The sequence below is a fragment of the Scyliorhinus canicula genome, chromosome 22, assembly GCF_902713615.1.
Source record: "Scyliorhinus canicula chromosome 22, sScyCan1.1, whole genome shotgun sequence".
Classification (NCBI taxonomy): domain Eukaryota; kingdom Metazoa; phylum Chordata; class Chondrichthyes; order Carcharhiniformes; family Scyliorhinidae; genus Scyliorhinus; species Scyliorhinus canicula.
Window position 1 is genome coordinate 14,494,306 of NC_052167.1, and position 26,322 is coordinate 14,520,627.

General features: G+C 43.5%; 1 protein-coding gene across 3 annotated transcripts in view; it reads right to left on the reverse strand.

Annotated features, from left to right (window-relative positions):
* Positions 1–26,322, reverse strand: part of lrmda (leucine rich melanocyte differentiation associated) — a 1,080,961-nt gene that overhangs the window by 639,078 nt on the left and 415,561 nt on the right. The window lies entirely within an intron of this gene.

Here is a 26,322-nt window from a genome sequence, read left to right on the forward strand (position 1 = left end):
TATCAATAAATCACCTCTCATTCTTCTGAACTGCAGTGGATACAGGCTTAGCCTGTCCAATATTTCCTTCTAACATAATCCTCAGTCTGGGTATCAGTTGAGCATATACTTTTCATTGTATTTCTTCTTTACCTTCATTCTTTTTGAACTTTACAATTATTTTGTAAATTATTATTATGGTCTGAGTGTACATTTAGGATTTCCAACGCTCGGTGATATTACAGAAAAACATATTTAAACCAGTAAGCAGAATATGGTCATTAATAAGCTGATTATATTTATTTATTGTCACATGTACCAAAGTACAGTGAAAAGTATTTTTCTGTGGCTGAGGGAACGTACATAGTAGACAAATTTTAAAAATAATCGACAGAGTACATTGAAAAATGTGTGCATCAACAAATAGTGATTGGAGTGTAGCACAGGGTGTTGTGAATAGTATTCTTTCAAGGAACAGATCAGTCCGAGGGGGAGGTACAAATCTGTCCGAGGCGGAGTCATTAAGGAGTCTTGTTTCTGTGGGGAAGAAGCTGTTCCTTTGTCTGGATGTCCACATCTTCAGACATCTGTATCTTTTACCTGATGGAAGGGTCTGCAAGAGGACAAAGCCTGGGTGAGAGGGGTCTCTACCAATGCTGTCTGCCTTCCTGCGGCAGCGGGAGGGGCATACAGAATCAATTGGAGGGTGACAAGCTTGTGTGATGCATTGAGCTGAGTTCACCACACTCTGCAGTTTCTTGCGATCTTGGGCCAAGCAATTGCCATAGCAAGCTGTGATGCAGCCAGTTAGGATGCTCTCTATGGCACATCTGTAGAAGTTTATGAGAGTCGATGTAGCCATGCCAAATTTCTTTAGCTTCTGAGGGAAGTAGAGACGTTGTTGGGCTTTCTTGACTGTCGCATCAATGTGAGTGGACAAGGACAGACTGCTAGTGAGGTGACCCCTAGGAACTTAAAGCTATCGACCATCTCCACTTTGGAGCCATTGATGTAGACCAGGAGGGGTTGTGCTACGCTTCCTGAAGTCGATGATCAGTTCCTTGGTCTTTCCAACATTTAGAAAGAGGTTGTTTTCAGTACACCATGCAAACAAGTGATCTATCTTCCTTCTGTTGTCTGATTCGTCATTCCAGATCATAAGGTATGACATTTATTTATGAAAGTGCAATAAAACTTTGAGAGTGATGGCAATTCTATAAAAACAAGAATGTAGGAAAGTCATACAAATTCTGGTTCAAGTGAATCAAGCATGGTAGATTTGGGCAGATTGGTAGAAGGAGACAATAGTTCTTGTTGCATTTCCATCTACATATCATAGATTATAGATATTAATTTGAAGTTCAAAGGGTTAAACACAGAAAATCTCAAAATAAATAACACAAATGTTAAATCTGAACATTGAAATGGGAAGCACTGAGAAGGGAAGTTGCTTTAATTGCAGTGCAATTTGTGACTTGTTTTTCCTGTTGTTCCTCTATTAAGTGAGCATAATATAAAAGGTACTCTTCTTCTGAAAGGTTAGAAAATGCACAACCAAATGCTCACTTTTTAATGTACATGTCAGAGTAATTGCTAAAAATAAAATCTGAAAGCAGATCAAAATGGTATCTCTTGGAAATAATCCATAAAGGAAGGCTACCTTGTCTTTAATTTATGGCACTTAAATATTCCATCTTTCTGACTGTGCACTATGCTGCAACTATCAGGAAAATCAGTAATTATGGCAAAACCATAGATGGGTGGAGATCTGATCTATTTTCATTTTTCTTCCAGAGTTTTTTTCGTGAATTTATACGACAATACCCCAGAAGATTTTTTAAAATATGCTTTCCCTTAAGCACAAACATTTCAAATTCAAAAGTAATTCAAAAGTAATTATAGAACTCAGACAATGAAATTGATGATCCATGAACCAAAAACAGTATACATCACATTGAACACAACAGTCAATTGCAATGACAGTAATGCTATCCTTGATGGACAGAACATGTGAATCATGATATCAGATACTATGATGCACCTTATTAAGGCAAATAATATGTGCTAAAAGATCCAGAAACATTTTTCTCACCTGAGAATGCCCAACTTTCCACCAGCTTTTTTCTTCACCTACCCATCAGGTTTAATTAACAAAACATGTTGGGTTGCTACTTCTGAGTCTATGTAAGTCCAAAGGACATTTACCAGTGTAACGTTTGATGATCCAGTACCAGCACACAGCTACATTCACCATGTGAATGGATAAAAATGCCGATGAGCAGAGCGAAACCTAAGATTGTGACAATGGTACAGCGACTTTTTGCAATGATCTGCTGGAAACTTTCTTCACTCTTAGATTGCTTTAGTGAAACAGAACCCTTAAACTTCAAGAAAAGCAAGCTGTTTAAAATTGAAATGCAGTGAACCAAAAATTAGGCTGACAAAAATATACCCTCCAACTGCTCTGCAGTTACAAATTACAAAACCGCGCCAAAAAGGAAAAAAAAAATTAATAAGAGAAACAGAAACCAACATATACTTACAAGTAAGTGTGTTCCCTCCGCCTGTGGCCGTGATCCCGCCCCCCCCCCCCCCCCCCCCCCCCCCCCACCCAACACACCTTAAGCCGGCATACATATATGTTACAATCCCCCAATATGGCCAGAGCACGTATTTACAAGTGCCTACTTACAGTTTGATTTGGGCTTTAGCTTGCCCTCGGACCAGTCCCCTGTAGCTTTTTCCCTTGTCCCTCTTTGCATACCTTCGCACCGCCCCTTTACCTTTTCCTTTTTGTCCCGTGGATCATCTGTGTCTCTCCCCCCCTCATTCCTCTCCCCCCTAACCCCCTCTTAATCTATTGGTTACTGCCTACGAACAGGACTTGAAACAAATTGGTGAACGGCTTCCGACCCACAGATGCCAAATTGTATTTTCTCCAGCCTGGGAATTTCCGCCACATCAGATAGCCAATCTGAAACCATGGGTGGTGCTGATGATCGCCAGCCGAACAGGATTCTTCGTCGGCCGATCAGGGGGGTAAAGGCTGGGGCGTCGGCCCCCCTCAGCATGAAGAACTCTGACTGATCTGATAGTCCGAGGAACGTCACGTTTGGGCACGGCTCCATCCTCATTTCCACAGCCGTGGAAATGGTCTCAAAGAAGGTCATACAGTAATCGACAAGTCTGGGGCACGCCCAGATCATGTGGGTGTGGTTGACCGAGTGTTCTGACACCATTTGCATTTGTCTTCCATCTTCGGAAAGAACCCACTCTTCGAGTTCTGGTTAGGTGAGCTCTGTGCACACCTTTAGCTGCATTAGGCTCACACGTGGATTAAAGTTTGCCTTGTGCAGTACATCGATCCGGAGTCATCTCCCTCTCTCTATGCCTAGTTCCTCCTCCCATTTTTTCCTTCTCTCATCCAGGGGAGGGCGTACCTCCTCCAACAGTTGTCCATGTCTGTACAGTTTCCCTTCCCTAGGTAGTTTCCTCTTGGCAACTGGAACCTCTCTGTGAGTTCCCTCAGGGTTGCTAACCTATCATCCTTGTACATGTCCCTAACCATCAGAGTCCGCGCATCCTGCCTCCAACTTTTGAAGGTGGCATTTCGGATAAGGTGAAGTTTTTGCCTCATTTAGTACCACATCCAAAGCTTGGCTACCACTGGGCTTGTCGAGCGTTTGGTCGTGGGAGAATGGGATAGTGGATGTAGCTAGGGCTCGGAGAGACATCCCTATCAGGAACTCCTCCATCTTCACCCACTCTGCTCCCAGTTCCTTAACCCATCCCTGTATTCTTTCTGTGGTGGTCGCCCAGTGGTAGAACTGTAGGTTCAGGACGGCCAGGCCTCCCACATTTTCTTTACTTGGTAGGACCTTCTTTTGGATCTTCTGACTCTTCTCCCCCCACACACACACACACACACAAACGCCGTGATTAGTTTGTCGACTGTGTTGAAAAGGGCCTTGTGGATGTTGATAGGGAGGGATCTAAACAGGAAGCGGAACCTTGGCAGCATGTTCATTTTGATCACCTGTATTCTCCCTGCAGAGAAAGTGGTAGTGGGTCCCACTTCTGCCAGTCCTTTTGGACTTCCTCTACGAGACTCACCGGATTCTATTTTTGGATCCATGTTCAGTCATGGGCTATTTGGATCCCCAGGTAGCGGAATTTGGTCTGGGCCAGCTCTGTCTCTTCCCCCTGTGGATTTACAGGGAAGATCTCGCTCTTGCTCAGATTAAGTTCGTAACCTGAGAAGGCTCCGAACTCCTTCAGGAGTTTCATTATCCCTTCCGTACTCGTCTGGGGATTCCAGATGTAGAGGACCAGGTCATCCGCGTAGAATGAAACTCTATGCTCTCTGTACCCCCTTTGGATACCACTCTACCCCTTCATTGTTCTGCGGATGATTGCCAGTGGCTCGGTTGCCAGAGCAAACGGCCGTGGGGAATAGCAGACATCCCTGCCTCGTGCCTTAGTACAGCCGGAAGTTTCTAGAGCTGGTGTTGTTTGTCCATATGCTCGACATGGGAGCACTGTGCAGTAGTTTAACCCTGGAGGTGAATCCTAGCCTAGGAGTTACTTCCATTCGACTCTGTTGAAGACCTTTTCTTTGTCCAAGAAGATGGACTCTTCTGGTGTTATCTCCCTGGATGGGATCATTATCATGTTTAGTGGCACCTGATGATGATGTTAGCTGCCTGACCTTGACAAAGCCTGTCTGGTCCTCTCCAACTACCTCTGGCATGGAACTCTCCAGTCGCCTCGCCAAGACCGTTGCCAGGATCTTTGTGTCTATGTTGAGTAGCGAGATAGGCCTGTAGGACATGCACTCAGTCGGGTCCTTGTCTTTTTTGAGTATCAGTGATATTGAGGCTTGTGCCAGTCTGTGAGACTGTGAACATCTCCCACAAGTGCAGGGCCAATGGTGGTGCAAATATTTTGTAGTAGAATGCCAGGAATTCTTCTGACCCTGGAGCCTTCCCCGCCCACCTGGAGTTGATACTCTCTATTACTTCCACCAGTTCTAAATCCCGTCTCTTATCTTCCTCCATGACCAGCACGTCCAGTCCATCGAGAAACTGTTTAATCTTCTAGTGCCCCTCCGGGGGCATGGAGGTGCATTGCCCTTGGAAGAAGATCGCAAAGGCTTTGTTGATCTTTTTGGTGCAGCGATTAGCCTACTGCTTCTGTCTTTAACCTGAGCTATTTCCCTCGTGTCTGCTTGCTTTCTCAGTTGGTGAGCCATCCATGATGGCCAGTGTCGCCATACTTACCATTTGGATGCGTCCCTGCACTCCGGGGTTTCCTTTTGTGCAGGGACCAACTAACAATGGCCAACATCGTTGTGTACACCATGTGGATCTGCCCCTGCACTCTAAATATTCCCTTTATTTGGGTGCTCTCCAAGATCGTTCTAACCCCCCCCCCCCCTCCCCCCCCTCCGGCATACTCTACTTTCCCCCTGGACCTGTCTGAACTCCCCATGCCCCTATGGGTCTCCCCCTCCACCCCCAGCTTTACCACCTGCGGTCATATAAAATGGTGTCCGGCAAGGGATGCTGGGAAAAGTGGTCAAGGGTATGGATGAGCGACTTCCGTTTGCGGCAATGCAGAGCTAAGCCGCACGTTCGGCAGCTCCCGCTAGAAACGGACTTTGGGGCTCTTTTCAGGGCCCCCAACGGAGCTTTTTCGACGATTCCCGATGTGGGAAGGGGTCTGCAGTAGATCCCCAGGGTTCTATGGTCCGGACCAGGAGTGGGGTGAGCAGAAAAGCGGTGGCAGCGCCCCTGGAAAAGCGGGGGAAGGGAAACAAAATGGCGGCCGGCGGAGCCCTCGAGGAGTGGAGGCAGTGGGCGCAGGAGACTCTTAGGCGCTGCTTCCAGGAGTTTAAGGTGGAGCTCCTGGAGTCGCTGAAGGCTACCACCGGTAAGCTGCTGGAGACTCAGACAGCCCAGGGGGCCGCAATCCGGGAACTGCAGCAGCAGGCCTCCGAAAGGGAGGATGAGGCCGCAGCCCTCGCGGGGAAGGTGGAGATGCACGAGGCGCTCCATAAAAAGTGGCAGGAGCGGTTCGAGGTGGAAAAATTTACGGATCCTGAGCCTCACGGAGGGGCTGGAGGGGTTGGACCTGGCGGCCTATGCGGTCGTTTTGTTGAACTCGCTGATGGGAGCTAGGTCCTTCCAGGGGCGGGGTTCATCAAATTGGAGAAGGTGAAATTTGCCATGAGGGGATCAGTACAGGGGTTCTTTAGACGGTGGCAGCCTTTCCTGGACTTCTGGTGGAACGGTAGGGGAATAGGCCGGCATCAGCAGCAACCCAGCTGGGGGGGGGGGGGGGTTTGGTTCGGTGGGAGGGAGAATTGTGTACATGGGTTTGTTGGATGTGGCGGCTGTTATCTCTTTCCTTTTAGTTGTTTTTCTTGTTTTAGTAGTTGCTTTTGTAGTTGGGTGGTTGTTGTTCTTGGGTCTTTACCATGGTTGTTTTGTTAATATTGTTTTGTTGTTTATATTTTGTGAAAACCTTAATAAAATTATTTAAAAAAATAAAAAGGGTATGGATGAGCAGGCTGCAGGAGCAGATCAAATAAAGCTACAGGAAAAGGCTTTGCAGACTTCAAACGATTTCACAGGTTTTTGCAAATAACATAAGTAAAGGGCTATCTCCAGACCACCAACAGGATCAATAGAACTGTCCTGTTAATCACAATTGTTTGCCAGGCACAGCGGCACCTAACTTCCTTATTTGGAAGGGCCTACATGTTTCCAACCTTCAAGCATGGCCACTGATTGCCCACCCCAAAATTGATGTGGCAGCCCCTGATTGGACTTTATTGATCAAGCTGATGGAGCTCGATCAATTGATTGACCGCCTACCAAAAGAGTCACGAAATTCAAACAGCGTAAGAGTTACTGCACGGATTCATTCTTTCTCTTGAGCAGCAGTAACTAACAACGGTGACTTCCACCGGCCAATGAAGGAGACCATTCACACGCCCAACAGAAGGAGGACCAGAGCCAGAAGAGAACCAGATTGACAACCAACTAACAGAGGACTACAAGATTGGAACTACAGATAACAGTCTTGTGTCTGCCCAGTACTTGTCGGTCACTGCCAAATTAAGTTAAGATCTTGGAACTATTGGTGAAGAGTGTAAACTATGATTGGGAGTGAGTGATTGAATAACCATAACCATTGTGTGCGCGTGAATAAATATTATTCTGTTTTATAAGCCGAATCTCATAGTCATTTGTGCACCGTATACGGGTTAAGACATACTGTAGTTTAGAAAGGGCAACACACCGTTTTTCCCACATACTTTATCCTGCACAATTAGTCTCTTATTTTCAAACAGATGAAACAAGAGTTCTGAAACCAAAAGAGAAAATGCTGGACAATCTCAACAGGTCTGGCAGCATCTGCAGGGAGAGAAAAGAGCGAAAGGTTTGAGTCCCGATGACTCTTTGTCAGAGCAAGGTGGCCATCAGGAATCAAAACGTTAGCTCTTTTCTCTTCCTACAGATGCTGCCAGACCTGCTGAGATTGATCAGCATTTTCTCTTTGGGTTCCAGATTCCAGTAGCTTGCAGCACTTTGCCTTTAAACAAGAGTTCTGGTTCACTGCAGTTCTCGCTGCAGTGTGCAGCATGCCGAACCGCACCTAGCTTTTGTATAGGGTGGCCTTGACACCGCCCGGCGCTTGGCCAGGTCTGCCCCAATGCCTTCATCCACATTGATCCAGTGTCCCTCTCACTTACATGACTGTGTGTGCCTTGCGCAATTCAGGATCTATTTTCGGTCTTGGTACCGGTGTAATTTTGTGATGAAGGCCTGTGATGGTCTCTGGCTTTGGCCAGAGTGACCTGCGGGCTCTGTGCACTTCTGGAGGCTTGGGGAAGCTTTCCCTTCCAACAAGCCTTCCCAGCATCGGGATCACCTACTCCAGGGGTGGGCAAACTACGGCCCAAAGGTCTTTATGCCGCCCACCAAGATCAAACTTTTTAATTTTTAAAATTTTTTTAATAAGGTTACTGGTATAGGGTGGATACGTTGACTTGAGTAGGGTGATCATTGCTCGGCACAACATGTGTTTCGTGTAAAGTTTCTACTTTAAAATATTAATTAATAAAAATTAATTGCTTTTTTTCTTTAAACTGAGTTACTTTGTTTTTCAAATAAATGTGTTTCATAGAACATAGAACAGTACAGCACAGAACAGGCCCTTCGGCCCTCGATGTTGTGCCGAGCAATGATCACCCTACTCAAACCCACGTATCCACCCTATACCCGTAACCCAACAACCCCCCCCTTAACCTTACTTTTTGGGACACTACGGGCAATTTAGCATGGCCAATCCACCTAACCTGCACATCTTTGGACTGTGGGCGGAAACCGGAGCACCCGGAGGAAACCCACGCACACAGGGGGAGGACCTGCAGACTCCGCACAGACAGTGACCCAGCCAGGAATCGAACCTGGGACCCTGGAGCTGTGAAGCATTTATGCTAACCACCATGCTACCGTGCTGCCCCTGTAAATGTAAAGTTTCTACTTTAAGATATTAATTAATAAAAATGAATTGCTTTTTTTTTTCTTTAAAAACCTTTTATTTTGGCTATTTTAAATATTAATTATTTTACTTAATATACTATGCGGCCCTTTAAAATTGTGAATTTCTGAATGTGGCCCTTACATGGAAAAGTTTGCCCGCCCCTGACCTACTCCATAGGGTTCTTGCCCTCGGTACCCTCTGGTAGGTCCACGATGGGGAGGTTTTAGCAGCCCGACCGGTTCTCTTGGTCTTCAACCTTCCCCCTCAGTGTCCCTTGTATCGCCACCAACCTTGTCATTTCTGTCTCCACTGAGGCGATCTGATCGCTCTGGTTGGTCACAGCCTTCTCCAGCTCATTCAGAGGGAGGGGGGGGAGGGGGGGGGGGGGGTTGTTGGGTTACGGGTATTGGGTGGATACGTGGGTTTGAGTAGGGTGATCATTGCTCGGCACAACATCGAGGGCCGAAGGGCCTGTTCTGTGCTGTACTGTTCTATGTTCTATATAAGCAGAGTGCAGTCCTTTTAATTATATCGGAATATCAAAATGCCATTGCATCCATCAATATTATTTAGGTTATCATTTAACTTTTAAAACTGTACAATATACATGCTGACGCCTGCATAATTCTTGCCATTTTATTTATTTTTTTCAAATTCAGTAAGTAAGCGTAAAATACTCCATTGATGGAGACAGGAACAGATGATTTGTGGGTGAATTTTGTGCACTTTAAAAATGGCACCCTGATCTTCTAAAAAACTTTGTGGGACCCACCCCTTGCCATATTTTGGATGAGACATTTAACTAAGTCATAATTGTTTGTTAAGGTAAAAAATTAAGATCAATATGATTCGAATAAAAAGGAGCAAAGGAGTTCTCTCACTGTCTTGACTGACCAATAGTCGTTAAATAGCATCACTGAAACAGTTCACAGATTTGAAGGTTATCTTTATCACACTTCTGTTTACGGAGTTTTTCTGTAGCCAAATAAATATCTCTATAGCAACAGTGATTATAGTTCAAAAGTGCTTTACTGGCTGTGAAGCACATCGAAATATTCTTTAAAATATGAAAGGCACTTGATAAATCTTTCTTGGGAATAAGCCTTGGCTCAGTAGTCGTAGTTTCACCCGAGTCAGAAGGGCGAAAACCCACAGCTGACTCAAGAGTGACAAGCCAGGGTAACCTCTCAGGGTCGTGCCTGACTTATGTTTATGTGGACCAAATATATGCAAATTGGGTTCCATTTTTTTGCTGTGTTACAATTTAAGACTACATTTTGAAATAACTTAATTGGCTTTGAATACTAACAATAATCTTTATTGTCACAAGTACTAGCATGGTCAGTGCCAGCCTGAAGATGAATGTCCCTTTAAATGCTGCTATAGTAACTCAGATGAATCCTGCTGAGTTTTATTGGCAGGTTGGGCTTTAGGATGGCTTCCAGGAATTTTTTTCATCGGATGTGAATGTTGCTGGCAAGGCCAGCATTTTTTGCTCATTCCTAATTGCCCCAGAGAAGGTGGCGGGGAGCTGCCACCTTGAACTCTGCAGTTACTCTGGTGCAGTTGATTTCACAATACTGTTAAGAAGGCAATTCCAGAATTTTGACTGAGTGACAGCAAATAAATAGTGACATAGTTCCAAGTCAAATACTTTGCAGGTGGTATTCCCATGCATCCACTACTTTTGTCCTCCCAAGTGATAGAGGTCGAAGATTTCAAAGGTGCAATCAGGAGGTTTGGTATGTTGTTGCATTGCATTCTATATATGATTGACAATGCTGCCAATGTGCGTTGGCAGTACAGGAAGCATATGTTTAAGATAACAGTGTGATGATCAAGCGGGCTATTTTGTCCTGTATGATGGCAAATGTCACGTGTTGGAGCCACACACACCCAGGCAAGCAGAGAGTATTCCATCATACTTCTGACTTGTGCATTGCAGATAGTGGACAGGCTTTTGGGAGTCCAGAGGTGAGTTACTCGCAGAGAAATCGCTGCAAATGACCTTTGGAATCTGTGTAATCAATGAACATCTCCATCTCAGATCTTATGATGGAGGGAAGGACATTGATGAAGCAACTGAAGATGATTGAGCTCAGGATACTATCCTGAGAAACTCATGCAGAAATGACCTGGGGCTGAGGTGATTGGCCGCCAATGTCCAATTAGTGACAAACTCAACAAGAGGAGATGCAATTCTAGACCAAGTCTTGGGAAACGAAAAAGGGCAAGTGGGTGAAGTGACAATGGGGAACCATATCGGGGACAGAGTAGTCACAATTCAGTTAGATTCAGTAATACCATGGAAAAGGACAGAGGTAAAACAGGAGAAAAAGTTTGAACTGGGGGAAGGCAGATTTTGCAGAAATGAGAAGGGAATTGGCTGAGTGGAGTGGCCAGTGTTGCTAGAGGATAAATCTGTAGAAAGCACTAAAAGGAGAGATTCTAAATGTACAAAGTAGACATGCCCCCACAAAAATAAGAGAGGTACTGCCAAATCTAGACCGTCCCTGGTTGTATGGAGGAATACAGGGGAAGACCAAAAAGAAAAAGAAAGCGTACGATGGACACAAAGAAATAAGCACTGCGGATAACCTAAATGAGTTTAGGAAGTGCAGGGACGAAATCAAAAAGGAAATAAGGAAATCAAAGAGAGGGCATGAAAAAAGATTAGCAAATAAAGTTAAAGAAAACCCAAAGATGTTTTTCCAATATATTAATGATAAAAGTTTAGGTAAGGAAAAAGTGGGACCTATCAGAGATGAATAAGAGAACTTGTATGTAGATGCAGAGGCTATGGGAAGGGTTTTAAATTAATATTTTGTCTCCGTGTTTACAAAGAATTTGGATGATGCAGATAAGAAGGGGAAAGTACAGTATGAAAGGAAGCTTGCAGGGAACGTAAAGAGTGACACCTAGAGTTTCTACAGATATGTGAAGAGAAAGAGATTGGTAAAGAGAAATGTAGGCTCCCTACAGACAGAAACAGGGGAATGCACAATAAGGGACAAAGAAATGGCTGAACAATTGAAAACATACTTTGGTTCTGTCTTCATAAAAGAGGACACAAATCAGATACCAGAAAGGCTGAAAAATGAAAGGTTTAGTGAGAGGGAAGAACTGAGGGAGATCAACATTAGTAGAGAAATGGTTTTGGGAAAATTGATGGGATTGAAAGCGGATAAATCCCCAGGGCCTGAGAATCTGCATCCCAGAGTGCTGAAGGAGGTGGCTCTGGAAATAGCGGACACATTGGTAGTCATCTTCCGGGATTCTATAGACCCTGGAACTGTCCCTGCAGATTGGAGGGTAGCTCATGTCACTCCAATATTCAAAACGGGAGGTAGAGAGAAAGCAGGGAATTATAGACCAGTAAGCCTAACATCGGTAGTGGGGAAAATGCTTGAATCCATTATCAAGGACTTTATAGCGGAACATTTAGAAAGCAGTGGCAGGATCAATCAGAATCAGCATGGATTTATGAAGGGAAAATCAATCTTGACAAATCTGTTGGAATTCTTTGAAGAACCAGTACAGTTGACAAGGGGGAGCCAGTCCATGTGGTATATTTGGACTTTCAGAAGGTGTTTGACAAGAGATTATTGTGCAAAATTAAAGCGCATGGGATTAGGGGAAATGTATTGAGGTGGATAGAAAACTGGTTGGCAGAGAGGAAAAAAAGAGGAATTAATGGGTCCTTTTCAAATTGGCAGGCAGTAACTAGTGCTGGGACCCCAGCTATTCACAAGTATATATTAATGATTTGGATGAGGGAACAAAATGTAACATCTTGTAACAAAATGTAAGATGATTTATAATCATCTTGAAAAGAACAAGTTGATTAGCGATAGTCAACACGGTTTTGTGAAGGGTAGGTCATGCCTCACAAACCTTATTGAGTTTTTTGAGAAGGTGACCAAACAGGTGGATCAGGGTAAAGCTGTTGATGTGGTGTATATGGATTTCAGTAAGGCGTTTGATAAGGTTCCCCACGGTAGGCTATTGCAGAAAATAAGGAAGTATGGAATTGAAGGTGATTTAGCGGTTTGGATCAGTAATTGGCTAGCTGAAAGAAGACAGAGGGTGGTGGTTGATGGCAAATGTTCATCCTGGAGTTCAGTTACTAGTGGTGTACCGCAAGGATCTGTTTTGGGGCCACTGCTGTTTGTCATTTTTATAAATGACCTGGAAGAGGGTGTAGAAGGATGGGTTAGTAAATTTGCAGATGACACAAAGGTCGGTGGAGTTGGGGATAGTGCTGAAGGATGTTATAGGATACAGAGGGACATAGATAATCTGCAGAGCTGGGCTGAGAGGTGGCAGATGGAGTTTAATGCGGAAAAGTGAGAGGTGGTTCACTTTGGAAGGAGTAACAGGAATGCAGAGTACTGGGCTAATGGCAAGATTCTTGGTAGTGTAGATGAACAGAGAGATCTTGGCATCCAGGTACATAAATCCCTGAAAGTTGCCACCCAGGTTAATAGGGCTGTTAAGAAGGCATATGGTGTGCTAGCCTTTACAAGCAGGGGGATTGAGTTTCGGAACCACAAGGTCATGCTGCAGCTGTACATAACTCTGGTGCGGCCGCATCTGGAGTACTGCGTGCAGTTCTGGTCACCACATTATAGGAAGGATGTGGAAGCTTTGGAAAGGGTTCAGAGGAGATTTACTAGGATGTTGCCTGGTATGGAGGGAAGGTCTTACGAGGAAAGGCTCAGGGAATTGAGGTTGTTTTCGTTAGAGAGGAGAAGGCTGAGAGGTGACTTAATAGAGACATATAAGATAGTCAGAGGGTTAGATAGGGTGGACAGTGAGAGTCTTTTTTCTCGGATGGTGATGACCAACACAAGGGGACATAGCTTTAAATTGAGGGGTGATAGATATAGGACAGATATCAGAGGCAGTTTCTTTACTCAGAGAGTAGTCGGGGTGTGGAACGCCCTGCCTGCAACAGTAGTAGACTCGCCAACTTTAAGGGGATTTAAGTGGTCACTGGATAGACATATGGATGAAAATGGAATAGTGTAGGTCAGATAGGCTTCAGATGGTTTCACAGGTCGGCGCAACATCGAGGGCCGAAGGGCCCGTACTGCGCTGTAGTGTTCTATGTTCTATGTTCTATCTCAAAGTTTGCAGATGATACCAAATTAGGTGGGAGGATGAACTGTGACGAGGATGCAGGAATCCTACAGCATGATCTGGACAGGTTGGGTGAATGGGTAAATCAATGGCAGTTGCAGTACAATTTGCATAAGTATGAGGCTATTCACTTTGGAAGCAAAAACAGGAAGGCAGATTACTACCTGAATGGTTGTAAATTGGGAGAGGGGAGTGTGCAGCGGGATCTGGGTGTCTTTGTGCACCAGTCGCTGAAGGTAAACATGCAGGTGCAGCAGGCGGTAAAGAAAGCTACTGGTATGTTGGCCTGCATTGTGAGAGGTTTCGAGTATAGAAGCAGGGATGTGTTGCTGCAACTTTACAGGGCCTCGATGAGGCCACACATAGAGTACTGTGTGCAGTTTTGGTCTCCTTCTCTGAGGAAGGATGTTCTTGCTCTCGAGGGAGCGTAGCGAAGGTTTAAGGAGAGATTGACAAGGTTGGGATTGTTCTCGCTGGAGCTCAGAGGAACGAGGGGATCTCATACTTATAAAATTTTAACGGGACTAGACAGGGTAGATGCAGGGAAGATGTTACCAATGATGGGTGTGTCCAGAACCAGCGGTCACAGTCTGAGGATTCAGGAGAAACTATTTTGGACAGATATAAGGAGACATTTCTTCACACAAAGAGTGGTGAGCCTGTGGAATTCATTACCACAGAAAGTAGTTGATGCTAAAACTTTAAATATATTCAAGATGCGGCTAGATGTAGCATTTGGGGAGAATGGGATTAAAGGCTCTGGGGAGGAAGCAGGATTAGGCTATCGAATTGGATAACCAGCCATGCTTGTGATGAATGGCTTGAAGGGCCAAAAGGCCTCATCCTGCTCCTATCTTCTATGTATCTATATATCTATATAGTAGTCCAGGAGGAACACTGAGATATTGGATGGGAAAATCATAAAAAGAGAGTAAGTACTCGAAGGATTGAAATCCTTGAAAGTTGATAAGTCGTGAAGGCCAGATGGATTGCTTCCAAGGTTACTGAAGGAGGTCAGGTAGGAGATAGCAGATGTTCTGAGGATGATTTGCCAATCCTCACTAGATACAGGGGAGCTACTGGAGAACTGAAGAAACACAAACGTGGTTCCATTATTTAAAAAGGGATTGAAGGAAATGCCAAACAATTATAGGCCAGTTAGTCTTGCGTCAGTAGTGGGCAGATTAGTTGAATCAATCCTGAGAGATCGGATTAACTATCACATAGAAAGGCATGGACGAATCAGGGATAGACAGCATGGATTTGTTGTAGGAAGGCCTTGCGTCATAAATTTGATTGAAATCTTTGAGGAAGTAACAAGAAGGGTTGATGAAGTAGCGCAGTGGATGTGGTGTACAAAGACAAAATCGCACATGGCAGATTGGTCAAGAAAGTGAAAGCCCATGGGATACAGGGTATTCCTGCACTGTGGATTCTATGATTCTATGTGGCAAACTGGATAAAAAAGTTGACTGAGTAAGAGGAAACAATGGTTGATCGCTGTCTTTGTAATTGGAAAGTTGTTTCAAGCGGTGTTCAGTGTTGGGACTCTTACTGTTTTCGTTCTCAACGATTTGAAAGTGAACATGGGGAGCATGATTGGGAAATTTGAAGATGACACAGAGACTGGCCAAGTGATGGAGAGTGTAGAGGATAGCTATAATCTCAAAAATATAGGTGGTTTGGTGGATAGACCGATAATGTGGCAGATTTAACACAAAAAAGTGTGGGATCATGCATTTAGGGAGGTCAACAGTTATCAGGAGTACACAATAAATGGGAATACACTAAGAGAGGTAGATGAAGTGAGAGATCTTGGCGTACAAGTACACAGGTCCCTATAGGCAGCAGTTCGTAGACAAGGTTGTTAAGAAAGCACATGGAATACTCTCCTTCATTGGCAGAGGTTTAGAATATAAAAGTAAGGATATAATGTTGGAATTGTATTGGACCCTGGTGAGCCAGAACTGGAGTACTATGTGTAGTTCTGGTCACCACATTACAGGAAGGATGTTATTGCTCTGGAGAAGGTGCAGAGGAGGTTTACAAAAATGTTGTCGAGGCTAGAAAAGTGTAGCTACGAGGGGAGATTGGAGAGATTGGGTTTATTTTCCTTGGAACAAAGAAGGCCGAGTGGTGCCTTAATTGAGGTGTACAAAATTATGAGGGGAAGAAATAGAGTGGACAGGATAAAATTGTTTCCGTTGGTGGAGAATTCTAGAACCAGGAGCCATAGATTCAAGATAAATGGCAGAAGGTGTAGAGGGGACATGAGGAAGGTCTTCTTTATGCAGAGGGTAGTGGGACTCTGGCTTTCACTGCCCAAGTTGGTGGTCGAGTCAGAGATTTAAACTCTTTTAAGAAGTAACTGGATCTGCACCTTAAGTGCTCTAAGATACAGGGCTATGGACCGGATGCAGGAAGGTGGGATTAGAAAGGGCACCTGGATATCCTTGGGCTGGCATGGACAAGATGGGCCGAATGGCCTCCTCCTGTGCCATAACTTTTCTATGATTCTATCTTTCGCACTCAGTATGATGCAACAAGTGGAGGCTTTCTGCCCAATTCCCATTGACTTCAACTCTGCTGGGGTATTTTAAAGTCACATCCAGTCAAATGCTGCCTTAATGTTACCTGTCCTATTGAGTTCAGCTCTTTTGTCCATGTTTGGACCAAGGTTGTGAAGATGTCAGTAGCAAGTAATTGCTGTGCAAGTGTCACTTGCCAGGAGTGCCTATTACATTTGATCGAGAGTAGATGGATGGGGTAGTAATTGCCAGGTTGGATTTGTCCTACATTTTATAAATAGCACATACCTGGGTAATTTCAACTTTTGTCAGGTAGATGCCAGTATTGTCGTTGGATTGAATCAGTTTGGTTAGGGTCATTGGTAATTCTGGAGCATAAATCTTCAGTACTCCTGCCGGGATGTTGCCTTGGGCTCATTACCTTTGTGGCATTGAATGCATTCAGGCCTTCCTTCATATCATGTAAAGTGAATCAAATTAGCTGAGGACTAAGATCTGTAATACTTAGTAATAAAAGCAAATTACTGTGGATGCTGGAATCTGAAACGAAAGAGAAAATGCTGCAAAATCTCAGCAAGTCTGGCAGCATCTGTAGGGAGAGAAAAGAGCTAACGTTTCGAGTCCGATGATTCTTTGTCAAAGCTAACAGACAGAGAAAGTGAGAAATATTTATATTGTGGAATGAGAATGAAAGATGAGTCATAGCCACAGAAATCCAGGGAAACCGGGTGCTAATAGCCACAGAAACCAAGGGGAAAGAATGTTAATGGCAGTCCCCAGAGAGGACAACAGATGTGAAAGGTCAAACAGCAGGGAAACTAACATCAGAGATGAACTGTAGATGTGAGGGGAGGGGAAGGGGGAAGCACCGAGGAGAAAGGTGAAGGAAAGGTGGATAAGATTGGGGGAGGGGGACATTAAATATAAATTAAGAAAGAAATGGTAAAAGACAGGAAAAATGAAATGAAAACAAATGGGTCGAGGTGGGGTGGAGCTGATCATCTGAAGTTGTTGAATTCGATGTTCAGGCTGGAAGGCTGTAGTGTGCCTAACTGGAAGATGAGATGTTGTTCCTCCAGTTTGTGTTGCGCCTCACTGGAACATTGCTTCAGGCCAAGAACAGACATGTGGGCATGGGAGCAGGGTCTTTTGTTGAAATGGCAAGCAACAGGAAAATCAGGGTCCTGAATGCGCACAGACCGAAGATGCTCAGCAAAGTGATCACCCAGTCTGCGTTTGGTCTCTCCGATATAGAGGAGACCACATTGGGAGCAGCGAATGCAATAGACCAGATTGAAAGAGGTGCAAGTGAAGCGCTGTTTAACCTGGAATGAGTGTTTTGGGGCTGGGATGTTAATCATGGAAGAGGTAAAGGGGCAGGTGTTACACCTTCTGTGATTGCATGGGAAGGTGCCATGGGTGATGGAGTTGGGTATGACGGAGGAGTCGAATAGATTATCTCGGAGGGAACGGCTCTGCGGAATGCTGATAGAGAGAGTGAAGGGAAGATATGTTTGTAATACTTCGTACCTTAGGAGAGGACTGAGATAAATTATCCATTTGGCACCTCTGGCTGAAGATGGTTATAAATGCTTCAGACTTGTCTTTTGCACTGATGTTCTGGAATATTGGTGTAATGTCCTCCTCCTGTTAGTTTTTAAAAATTGTCCAGCACTATTCATAACTGGATATGGCAGAACTGCAGAGTGTGATTTGATGCTTTGGTTTGGGATCGCTCAGCTTTAGTGTTCTCCCCGTATATGCGTGGGTTTCCTCTGGGTGCTCCGGTTTCCTCCCATAGTCAAAAGATGTGCAGGGTAGGTGGATTGACTATGCTAAATTGCCCTTTGTGTCCAAAAATGTTGGGTGAGGTTACTGGGTTACGGGGATAGAGTGATGGTGTGGGTTTGGGTAGGGTGCTCTCTCCAAGGGCCGGTGCAGACTCGATGGGCCTAATGGCCTCCTTCTGCACTGCAAATTCTATGATTCTATGATATCACATGCTGCTTCCACGGTTTGGCATGCATCTCATCCAACTTTAGAACTTCACCAGGCTGGAGTCTCATTTTCTAGGTATGCCTGATGGTCCTCCTGGCATGCTCTCCTGTATGGCTTATTGAAACACAGTTGGTCCTCCAGCTTGATGGCAATGGAAGAATGAGGGATTATATGTCTAACCATGAGTTTACAGATTGTGGTTGAATGCAATTCAACTGCTGTTGTTGGCCTACAGCGTCTCGTGGATATCAATTTTGAAGCTGCTAGGCCTTTTCTGCATCTACCCCATTTACACCATGGTAGTGTCACATAACATTGTGAACAATATTCTCAGTGTGAAGATGGGCCTTTTCTCCCAAAGGACTGTGCGATGGTCATTCCTACCAATATTTTTTGGGACAGATGCACCAACGACAGGTAGATTGGTGAGGATAAGGCCCAAACTCATTTGAAGAGAGACTAAATCGGTTACGATTATATTCACACGAGTTTAGAAGAGTGAGGGGAGGAGGGTATCATTGACCTAGGGCGCATTGTTTGAGGATAGGGGGTAAGCCTTTTAGGATTGAGGTGAGGAGTAATTTCTTCACCCAGAGAATGGTCAATCTGTGGAAACTAATTGAGGCAAAAACCTTGTGTCATTTCAAGAATAGAACTGGAGTCACACGTATGCCTCAAAGGTAAGGATAACTGAATTCCTTCCTTAAAGGACAGGTGTGAATCAGATGGGTTTTTGTAACAATCTGATAGACTATGATAGTTTCATAGTTACTATTAGTGAAACTAACTTTTAATTCTAGAATAATTAATTCATTACTTTAAAGTAGTAATGCGGTTCTAATTGCAAAATAGGTCTCTGATTTAAACCCAAGAGAAAATGCTGGAAAATCTCAGCAGGTCTGGCAGCATCTGCAGGGAGAGAAAAGAGCTAACGTTTTGAGTCTAGATGACTCTTTGTCGAAGCCCTGATTTACATGTGCAGGAGGCAACTGCCTGTCTTCAGCAGGTACCTCAGCCACTCTGAAAATTGCATGAATAAAATAGTGGTGGGCAGATGCAAGTGTGCGAATGCAGCAAGTACTGTTATTTCAACTACTCATTTGCCTTTTCCCATCAGGTGAGCAATGTTAAAATTATGCCTTAAATGTCTTCAAATATCCTGTTGGGGCTTGTATATAGAATCAGAGAATTTACAGTGCATAAGGAAGCCATTTAGCCCATCGAGTCTGCCCTAGTCCTTGTCAAGAGCACCCTATCCCCGTAACCCAGTAACCCCACCTAATCTTTTTGGACACGAAGGGCAATTTAGCATGGTCAATCCACCTTTGGACATCTCTGCACATCTTTGGACTGTGGGAGGAAACCGGAGCACCTGGTGGAAACGCTACATGGGGAGAATGTGCAGACTCCGCACAGACAGTGACCCAAGCCAGGAATCGAACCAGAGGCCCTGGAGCTGTGAATCAACAGTGCTAACCACTGTGCCACCCTTGATATCTCAATAATATTTCTCATCTTGAATTATCCTCTTTCCCCAGTCAATTTGATTTTCAAAGATTCATTCATGCAGAAAGACTTTTTAGATACCAGCATCATATTTAAACAATTTCAGGGTTTTGTGTCCACTTACTAACATTTTTTTTTTCAATTTACTGTGGGTATTGCTGGGAAAGCTGCACAGATTGCTCTTTTAATTGCTCTAAGAAAGTAATGTAGAAACACCAGAGGGCATTAAGGGTGCACCACAGGATTAGAGCCAGATGCAAAGTTAAGAGGTTAAGAAAGTAAGGTTAGGAGATTTGATAGCATTATTCAAAATTCTGAATGATTTTGATAAGAGTAAAAAGAAAGACATGCATTTCTATAGCATCTTTCACAACCACCAGACATCTCAAAGCACATTGCAGCCAATAAAGTACTTCCAAGTGAAGTGACTTCTATAATATAGGAAACATAGTTACTAATTAGCAAACAGCAATCACCCACAAACAGAAGTATGATAACGACAGATCATCATTTTTAAAATGATTTTGATTGAGGGATAAGTATTGGCCAGAACACCGGTGATAACTCCACTGCTCTTCTTCGAAATAGCACCATGCAGAGTCAGCCTCTCCACCCTGTGCACTGGTGTGGCGGCCGGGGGGGGGGGGGGGGGGGGGGGGGGGATCAGTTGGAAGTTTTTAACACTTGAGAAAGTGAAGTTTGAGTTGAGGGGAAGGATTCTACAGTTCGTGGGCTTTGTTTATTATGCACTTTCAAGGGGGAGGCAGGGGGGTGTTAAGGTGGGGGGATATTTGGATTCTGTGTGTTGTTGGTGACGACTATGTATAGGGTGATGGGCGATTCCTAATTCATTTTCTTTGATGTTTGTATTTAAAATGTTGAGGACTGTTTGGGGGTTGGTGGGAGGGGATTGACATTGCATTTATTACTGTTGCTTGTTTGTTGGCGGGTGCAAATTTGGCTGAAAATGTGAAAAAGGAGAATACAAATATTTTAAAAAAGAAATAGCACCGTGCGTTTTTTTAATAGCCACCCATGCAGACAGATGGGGCCTTAACTTCACATCTCATTTGGAAAAAGGCAGCTCTAGGACTGTAAGTGTTGGTGTAGATATTTATACTCAAGGCCAGAAGTGGAACATGAAATTTGAGCATCAGACGCAAGAGTGATACTAACTAACTAAGCCACGGCTAATACTTAGTAAATATGGTGTTATAACCTGCCTGGTTACCACTGGCTGGGGACTAATGGCAATCCCACAATCCTGTGGGAGTATGAGCTTCCCTAATGAGGAGGGCGGAGAAATCATTAGCAGATTCCCTGCATAAATAAAGCTGGCCAGTATGGAACCGGCTAGAGGAGAGTGAGTAGCAAACATGTTACGCTGCTATTGTATATATATATATGTTATTGTAAATGTTATATCTTTCTATCCTTCAACTCATGCTGGATTCTTCGTCGCCGTCACAAAATACGGAGAAATGTTTTCTTGTGGCAGAAGGTTCAATAATCAATCATTTGACAGAAAGTTAAGGTGATGCGCACAAGAACTAGAAACATAACAAACATTTTTTTCTTGTTATGCAACAAGCTTTTGTTCTCTGGAATGTACTGCCTGAAAGTGTACTGGATAAGATTTAAAAAGTAACTTTCAAAAGGGAATTGTATAAATTTACAAGGCTATAGAGACAGAACAAAGGTCTTGGACGTTTTGGGCAGTTTTCAAAGAGTTCACACAGAGGCAGTAAACCAAATAGCCTCCTTTCGTGCTGCATTAGTCAATGATTGTGGAGAACAGAATCCCTTCGTAGAAAGACATTTGCTTTGTCCAACAATTTGGCAGCTTCATAAATAAAATTTTCCTCCAATGTTCACCATAAATTATCAGATTGATTGAGTTCCATTACACAACGCAGGACAGTAGAATTTAAATTCCCAACCTCAAGATTGCTAGATCAGTATCCTGCTGATAACTCTCTTGCGTAAATAAACTTGTTGATATAAGTCATAGATTTGCCAATTACTAATTTGAACTTAGCGTAGTGATCTCTATATGTGCATGTACACAAGGGTTTAATGTGTAATCAGCCGCACCACATGATCACTAGAGGGCCAGACAACAGTGGTATAAAAAGCAACCACACTGGGTCTCCCTCAGTCTCTAGCTCTCTCGGGTGCACTGTGACCAGGACAATATCAGAATAGTTCAGTTGGCTAATGGAGTTACGTATAGTTATTGTAGTTCGATCTTGTTAACCTTATCACTAGTATCAAAGTTAAAGTAAAGAACTCATGCACTTGTTGTTATAGTTACCCAATGAACCTTTGCTGTTACTGACTAGTTCGAGACTTCATCATCGAGATTCGGAAGACCTCACCATCAACCAAGGGTTGAGTAGCACGAGTTACCTATCACACAGGTAGCAAGACATGGTACCAGGTGTGCTGGCTTTAAAAGAACTAGTTAGATAAGGTTAGACAACAAGAGAAAAAACATTTGGCAAGATATTCGACCAAAGAAGGGATCGCAGCATTCGGACCTCTCGGGCAAAACAAAAAAAAATGGTAAGATGGACTCACTTCCAGCTCCAGAGCACCTCAGAACCTCTGGTAATCTCCAGTATAATTGGAAAATTTTCATTCAACAATTTAATCTATTTCTGGAAATTAAGGACATGACCGCTGCGCCAGATTCTAAAAAATAGCCTACCTCTTATCTGCGGCAGGGAAACCGGCCATGGAGATATATAATTAATTCAATTTCTTGGAAGGTGAAGACAAAACTTAATTTAAAGTGATTATCGCAAAATTTGAAGAACAGTGTAAAAGTCTGTCTGGTGAGATGCTGGAAAGACTTACATTTCTTAATAGGTGCCAGAGATTCTGACAGTCAATCACTGATTTTATTGCAGACCTCCAGGAACCAGCACAAGGCTGTAATTATACTGATTTCAGAGATGCTATAATAATAGATCAATTAATTCATGGACTATCTGATAAAGGTTTATCGAAAAAAACTTTCACAACAACAGTATCTAACTCTAGAAATCGAGAATTAAACAGTCAGTAGTGCATGAACAGAAAAAGAATCAGTACGTCCAATTTATCCAAAGAAAAAACGGCGCCAAAACTAAGCACGAGGCAGGGGCAGGATCTCATTCGATGCAACAACGTTTTTTGATTGGCAGCCATCTTGAGCGAGAGCGTTCCGGCCAGTACGCACATGCGCACTTCTCAAACAGAAAAAAACGGCAAAATACACTTGCGCAAGAAGCTGCGCAGGCGCAGTTGCGAAGAGCGCACAGTAAATAAAACTCAGACTGCGCATGCGCAATCGATTCCTACGCTTTACGACACGAGTGCCATGACATCTGAAGTGTTGGCTAGTGTAGACTTGAGAGATGAACAGACACTTCCAACACTGATGAAGGTTCAACTCATTTTTATTAACTACTTCTAACTAACTAACACACGATGACTGTGGGTCTAAATGATGCTAACGTAAACTAGAGACCTAAGCCTTGTCCGAACCAGTTGATTCTCTCAGCACATGGTGTAAGTCTGTGCTGGGCTGGATGAGTTCTTGTTACACTGAGAGGCAGCACCCACAATGAGCGGGAACCGTGGTGCCCTCTGCCTTTATAGTGTGTGTATGCTAACTGGTGATTGGCGGCGGTGTTTGTACATGTTGATTGGTCCCTGTGTGTGTCTGCACCATGATATACTGGTGTATATTATGACAACATCAGAGGACCTGGACCACGCCCCTAAAAAGGGAAATGCCGAAAATTGCAAATAAGAAATTTAAAGCTGCAAAACACAAATTTTTTTCCTCGAATGACAGAATGAAGCCCGAGCCTCCACCCACAGTTAAAGATTACCTCCGCAGCACCCTGGAACAAGCAGTTTGCAACACCCAAATAGGAGAGCACAATGACAAATCCAAAGTAAAAAGAGAGGATTTGTTCATTGAAGACTACTGCTCAGACATAGTTGAGTTATTCGGAATTGAAGATCATTGCATCAGCAACACGTTTGAAAAGCTCAATATGACTCTTCTCATGGTAGATGAATCCAATACCATGATGCCATGGCAGATCGTCGATACCTTGGATGACAGGAATACCCAAGAAGAAGACGACGCCACACCAAGAGCACAGATCGACTCCACAGAAAGAACACTGCACGACCACAGAGAGAGTGATAAAGACTCCACAGAGAGAGCGATGCAAGCCTCCACGGCGGGCTCGTTGACAGACTCCAGAATGGAAGCAATTACATACTCCAGAGCGACAACCGTGCACAAAGAAGACTATGAAGGTCTATACACCTTATCTGAGCAACCAGCAGCAGACCCAGCTTATTTGAACCACCAGAAGACTATGAAAGTCTACCCAGCTCATGTAACCAACAAGAAGACATTGAATGTCTACCCACTGTATTTAAAAACAGTGACAAAGTGATCACGCTCGACATACAGAGTGTGCAGGATCACAGCGAGACTGACAGATCTCAGCTCGTCTGTACAGAAGCAGAGTAGAACTACTCTTGGGTCCAGTGAGACCACGTCAATTGAAATCTTGAAGATTTTGACTCCAGAAGAGGAGCACCAAGAAACCAAAGTTGATTCAAATGAACCAGAAATAACTCCTGAAGAGGAGCAGAAAAGGATCACAGGTGATTCAAATGTACCTGAGATGTCTCCAGCAGAGGAGCACCAAGGAAGCAAAAAGGAGCAATCCAATCCACCACAAATGACTGATGTCACCAACATCAGATCATTCTCACAATTCTCAAGAAGAAATACTCAATGTAAATGACACCACAAAGGACACTGACACCAAGAACTGTGACAATTACTCAAATTATGCACACAGAACACTCATTGAGCGCAACAAGAAGCATATCAACAACAAAAACTACAAGAACAACAAAAACAACAAGCAGCATAACAAAGACAACAACAAGCACAACAAGAACAACGATGAAAACAAAAACAAGCACGCCAAAAACAACACACGAGCGACAACAAAAACAACAAAGACAGAAACGACAATGACACAACGACCTGTACAACTCTGCACATGAAGGACAATCCAAGATTACACTCGAAAACTATGACAAGAGTACAAACATGCCATGGCATGGCAACAAATCTCACAAATTCACATTTGCTCCACAACAAATGAGCGCACCAGCTTTCAAGAAAGGTGACATACAGAATCAATACCACCAGCACAGGAAGAAGTCCAAGTCAGACAACAAAGTGATTCGACCATTCAAACACCTCATTTATGATTTCTTGGTTACTGAAACATAGGAACACTGACGACGTTCACAAAGTAATAACAACATCAACATCACCACTTCAACAACAGAAGAAGAAAGCAACTCAACCGAACAAATTTATAACGTTTGGACTCACAATTTTTAAAATTAAGATTGGACTCATAAATATTAATTGGCTTTGTATAATCATCAATATCATCACAAATTGTACACAGCGTTATTTGTCTACCTGTCTCAAGCAAACTGCATCCATTATATTTGTTCAATTTTTATACAACATACAGAAAATATGGAACACAAGAAAAAGGGGGGGATGTAGTGATCTCTGTATGTGCATGTACACAAGGGGTTAATATGTAATCAGCAGCACCACATGATCACTAGAGAGCTGGACCAACAGGGGTATAAAAAGCAAACACATTGGGTCTCCCTCAGTCTCTCTCTCTCTTGGATGCACTGTGACCAGGACAATATCAGAATAGTTCAGATGGCTAGTGGAGTTATGTATAGTTATTGTAGTTAGATCTTGTTAACCTTATCACTCGTATCAAAGTTAAAGTAAAGAACTCATGCACTTGTTGTTATAGTTACTCAATAAACCTTTGTTGTTACTGGATGAGTTCGAGTCTTCTTCATCGAGATTCAGACAACCTCATCATCAACCAAGGATTGAGTAGCACGAGTTACCTACCACACAGGTAACAAGACACTTAGGTCCTTTGTCGTATTGTGATGGTTTAGTTTGTGTTAGAGAAGCAGATTAAACATCTTCCACATTATTTACTTGATTATAAATCTTTAACTATCACTTTTCAATCGCCTCTTTTTAAAATTCCAGCTATTGCTGCTAACTACATCTTCTGGTGCAGGAAAACAGTCATGTCGCTTTTCTCTAAACACATACACCTCAATATTCAGGACTGCCAGGAATGCTAGCATATGGATAAAATGTGTTCAAAAAGATCTCACGGCATAATTCAAAGAACTGTCCAGTTCTCCCAATGTCCTGACCAACATTTATGCCTGAACGACCACCAAAACAGCATAACTGCTTATTTTTCTGCTGTTTGTGGGCCCTTGCTGTGTGCAAATTGGCTGCTGCACCTGCCCATGGAACAATAGTTAGTTACTTGATTATGTAGGAAATGCTATTAGACAGCCTAAGGGATGTGCAATGAGCTCTATAATTGCAAGTACGTTCTCTTTTGAAATCGAGTAGCACCCATTGTTACATCTATTTATAGTTTGCTACTTACAAGATGGCTGATTTTTTTTTTGCAATGGTTATTTTGTCTCAGGTTCAGAGCAATAATTGTTCCACTGTTAT